Below are 5221 nucleotides of genomic sequence, written 5' to 3' on the forward strand. Positions count from 1 at the left end.
TTCAATGACTCAAATCATTTTTGCATTAACTTTATAAGAATTAAACAGCTCAGGCAAAACCCAAAAACTGCTTTTAGTCCCATTATCAGAGGTTTAACCCTCCTGTTATGTTGCGGGTCAGACTGACCCAGAACAGAAGAGATGTCACATGTCATCTGCATCACTACAGAAAACGAAGAAAATCAAAATTATAAAAGAAAATTGTAAAATAATCAATACCAGTGTTTCTGACCTGGGTCAAATTAACCGAGGAGCATAATTGATGCTCCTGGAAACCAACATAACAGGAGGGTTCAAATGATTGGAACACACAATTATTCATTTAAAACTTTGCAGCCGGTCTGGCCGACGTCAGGTTTGTTTCCTCTGTTAGACTGTAGACCAGGGCTGTCGAACTCCAGGCCCTGAGGGCCGGTGTCCTGCAGGTTTTAGATGTGTCCTTGATCCAACACAGCTGATTTAAATGGCTAAATGACCTCATCAACATGCCTTGACGTTCTCCAGAGGCCTATCAATGAACTAATCATGTGATTCAGGAGTGGTGGCCCAGGGTGAGATCTAAAACCTGCAGGACACCGGCCCTCGAGGCCTGGAGTTCGACACCCCTGCTATAGACTGTTACTGTAGCTATTTTAAGTGGGTACTTCCAAAAGTACTCTACTTTTCCACAGTACTTACTAGAACTTACTTTCGACACGTTCTATCAAAAACATGATGAGAGCATTCAGAAGAAAAATGTTTATCACATGAAATTTATATTTCTAAAGCTTCATAAAGTCACAGTTATTCATTTTCCTAAACGGCCACATGAGAAACTTGAACTAAGTTCTACTCAATATTAATTTGGACTCTTCGTAAGCTTATTTCTTGCACCCCTGCTCTAGTCAGTTTCCCCTGTGGAAATGTAAGTTCGGTTAGAAAAGATCTGATTCTGAACAGAAACCAAGGATGACAGAAACTGAAAAGGGCAGCTAGACTCCAGCAGAATATTTGTTTTTCATATTTTAAAAATAAAGAATTAAGACTTCTTACTCTTTGAATAATTGAAGGTGTAAAAATCGTATGACTGGATGTGGATTTAAATGAAGTTTTTCAAACAGAGGAAAAGGTTAACTGTACCAGAAAACTGATATTTCTCTTTTTATCAGAAAAGGCCATTACACATGTTACTTAATAATTGATTTTAGTGTACTCATGTTCTTATTGTTCTCAAATCTCAAAGATTGCATTTGTCATCGTTTTTCATGCATTTTAACTTATTCATGTCTGAACACACAGTAAAATGACTTTTATTTTACTGTATAGTTCCTCCCACATGTGGAAACTGTGTGACTTCTTCATTAGAAAGGACAGATCTGCAGGGAGGTCCACTCAAAGTCAAACATTTTCCTTCTTTGGGGTCAAAGGAGCTTGCAAAGAAAAGTGTCTGGACTTCTTTAAGTTGCTTGAAGACGTTTCACCTCTCATCCGAGAAGCTTCTTCAGTTCTAAGGTCAAATGGTGGAGAGTCCCAGATATAAACCTAGTGGGAGTGACCCCCCAGACGCCTTAATGCCCACTCACATCCTGGGCCATCTGACCTCAGGAATTCGCATGATAAGGTGGGGCCAGGTTTCACAATGAACTCACCCGAAACTCTGGCTGATTGGGACCCACGCCCAGTTTCCCACCTTGGCTCAGGCGATTAGAGGATCATCAGGGGGTCCTTTCGTCCCTCTGTGGGGGGATACTCCCACTAGGTTTATATCTGGGACTCTCCACCATTTGACCTTAGAACTGAAGAAGCTTCTCGGATGAGAGGTGAAACATCTTCAAGCAACTTAAAGAAGTCCAGACGCTTTTCTTTGCAAGCTCCTTTGACTACGATGACCTGGATGACTGAGAACCTTCACAGACATTTTCCTTCTTTGTATTTTTAGGACCACTGGGAGCCTATGCTGCCCCCTGGTGGTTCCCGTGTTTCATCATAGTATTTGCTGCTAAGGTAATGAGCATCAGTGTTTTTGAGAGAAAGGTGGTCAGTAATGAGCTCCTCTGTGAGCTGGATCTTAACAAAACACTTATTAACAATTTCTGATTGTAATTAGTCCTCTGAGAGACAGACAGGCTAATGGGGCTCAGAGGACAACACTGATTATAACAGGTGGTAATGAAAGCTCTACAGGGGCTAATAATCACCTTCTGCATGCTGAGTTTCAAGTGTACTCTGGGAAACTGACATTTAAAAAAAGAAATACCAAAAAGGCAGTGAAACACACTAAAAAGTGCAAATGAATGTAAACATATGAGAAGTTTGGGAGAACTCACTTCAGTTTCAGTTTGATCACAATCAGAAATAAGTCTTGTCATTCGGTGTAATCTCATTTACAGAAATGTAATAATGGCATGTTTGAATAAGGTCTATTTAACTGGAGAATTTATTAATCTTGAATTAAAAAACAAAAAAAGAACCAGTGGAGCCGTGGGTGGTAAAGACTCAGAGAATATCTGTACTGTAATGTGTGAGATGTATTTGACCATAACCTTTATCACAAGATATCTATGGGTTCTGTTGATCTACTGGGTCTACTAACACCTCATTCACATTGCACTGAAAGCAGGCCAGGTGAGACACTAACAGACAAAGGCAGCTGCAACTGTAAATGACCCAGGTTGACCCAGGTTTACCTGCAAAAAGACTTCTCACATTTCTTTTGTTTGCATATAATCATTTGAAAAATAATTTTTTCTTAGTCCACACAACTAGAGCTTTCTTAAGCAGTAATAGCTGGAAATTTTGGTTTTCTTCATCAGTCTCTCATATTGTTGTGGAAGAGTTATGCTCCACTCTTCATTTCACTGAGGCTTGCAGCATTGATTCGTGCACAGCTCTCTGAGCTCTGGACTCTGACTGGACAGATGGCCTCACAGAGGAGTCCACGTCCACTCAGATCGTCACCCCTCCACCACAGCTGAGGTGCTTGTGCTGATGTGCACAAGTGAATTTTAAAGAAGTGAAACTTGGAGCCATTATCATTAAAAAGATAAGATTCAAAGTATCTGAAGTAATCAGTAATGCACAGATGCACATGATCAGATCCCAAGAAAGTGAATATGAAAAGAAAAGGCCAGTCTGCCAGTTCCCCAGATTTCTCAAGAGAGAAACTGTTACTGCAACCTTTAATTCAATTAACCTGCTGGTCACTGAGACTCCTGGGAACTATAAGGCCTCCAGAACACTCATTATAGCCGGAAGATGGCACGAAGATGAGAGCACACACTCAGGCCGACTGCAGGAACAAGCCAGATTAAAGTTCAAATACTAAGATAACAAAGGTCAAATGGTCTATTGTGTGACCACTATTTTTTATTTTTCTGAACCACAGTTTGTTGCACGTTTTCAACCTTAAAAAACAGATTTTTACAAACACTTCTTGTCCTTTATTCTGAAAAACCCTCATTCTGATGGGGCAGTTAACAAGAAGGATTAGAAGCTTGTTTTTTTAATGTTTGAGTAAAAGACTTGAACTACAAACTGCAACTATGCTTAATTTTTAAACTGCTGTTTTTCTTTCAAGTTATCCCAGGTGTTACTTTAAGCGAAAGCTAATGTATGGTTGGTCAGTATGCCTCAGTGCACCAGATGTGATCAAATTCACATTTTAGTCACCTACAATTTCCACGTTAAGAGGCTGGAGAAGTCTGCAGTCTGTATTTCATTTGGACTTTTCTATTATGCACTTTGCATCCCGATCAGGATGCATAGCAGAAACTCAGTTTTCTTTATCACAAATTTAGTTGTCTTGTCCTTCCATATGATGCCACATAATCTATCCTTGCAGATCTGTTGGTTAAACTATTTGGGTTTAATTCTGACTTACTGAATTTGGACTAAAGTGGAGAGAAAAAAAACCCACACATACAAAAAACAAGAAATACAGTAATATACTGTTTCAACAAGTTTTATGCCATTTTCACTCATGAGCACAATGAAGTCCAAAAATAAACATCTGGAGATGTTAATGTTTGGGTTTGAGGTCAGGGTGGGGTGGGGCAGGGTAGCACGGCGACACAGTTTTTGGTCTTAAAATGTCTTTTAATTTAGACTCATGACATCTTATTCCTGAACAATTCATCTGATTGTTTCAGCTGAACATCCAGTACTACAGGCAGGAAACTCAAAATTAAAACTCATGTCAAACTTACTTTTAGAAATGAAAGGACCAGTTAACTGAAGTGAGCTGTTAACCGACCGTGGCTCAGGGGGTTGGGAAGTGCATCTGTAACCGGTTCGATCCCCGGCTCTCTGTCCTGGTCGTTGTGTCCTTGGGCAAGACACTTTACCCTACCGCCTACTGGTGTTGGCCAGAGGGGCCGATGGCGCGATATGGCAGCCTCGCCTCTGTCAGTCTGCCCCAGGGCAGCTGTGGCTACAACTGTAGCTGCCTCCACCAGTGTGTGAATGTGAGAGTGACTGAATAGTGGCATTGTAAAGTGCTTTGGGTGCCTTGAAAAGCGCTATATAAATCCAATCCATTATTATTATTATTATTATTATTATTATTATTATTATTATTATTATTATTATTATTATTATTATTATTATTATTATTATTATTATTGTTGTTGTTAAAGAGTCATAATGCAAGAAAAATGGGTTTTTAGATTTGTTTATTTGTCTAAAAGTTTCGAGTGTGAGCAAATCTCTGGGAGCCAACTAGTGACTTTGTTTACATCTGAAGTTTAATGGAAACTTTCTGCAACAAACAAGCAGGACCTTGATGATTCAGTTCAGCTGGTGCTAGTGTGGGAGGTTGGGGTTAGCTGAATCCTCCTTGGAGAGTTTTCGGTCTCGTGGTGCTAATTAACAAATTGTTGCTGTAACAATAGCAACAAAACATGAGGCACTGAGATACATTAAACTACTCAGCAGGGGATACCTCGTGGGTCTAATGCAAATGTGGAAAGTCTTTGGTTGTTTATGATCTTTAATTATCCTCAAGTCCATTCGTTTGTTTTCATTTTGTAAGATCGTATATGAGCATCTAATGAGGAAAATCTGTATCACCTGCTGTTAAAAAGTTTATACTCTTTTTCCTTTCTTTCTCTTCTTGTCAAAACAGAAATAAGTCTTGACTTGTTTGTTTTTACAGTCTGCTGGATAATTTTGTCATAGCTCTATATTTACCGCATAAGACATAAACAGAACCACCTGCTGACCATTTAAAAAAATGATGTGTGAC

The sequence above is a fragment of the Aulonocara stuartgranti genome (assembly GCF_965226115.1).
Source record: "Aulonocara stuartgranti genome assembly, chromosome: 10".
Taxonomy (NCBI): domain Eukaryota; kingdom Metazoa; phylum Chordata; class Actinopteri; order Cichliformes; family Cichlidae; genus Aulonocara; species Aulonocara stuartgranti.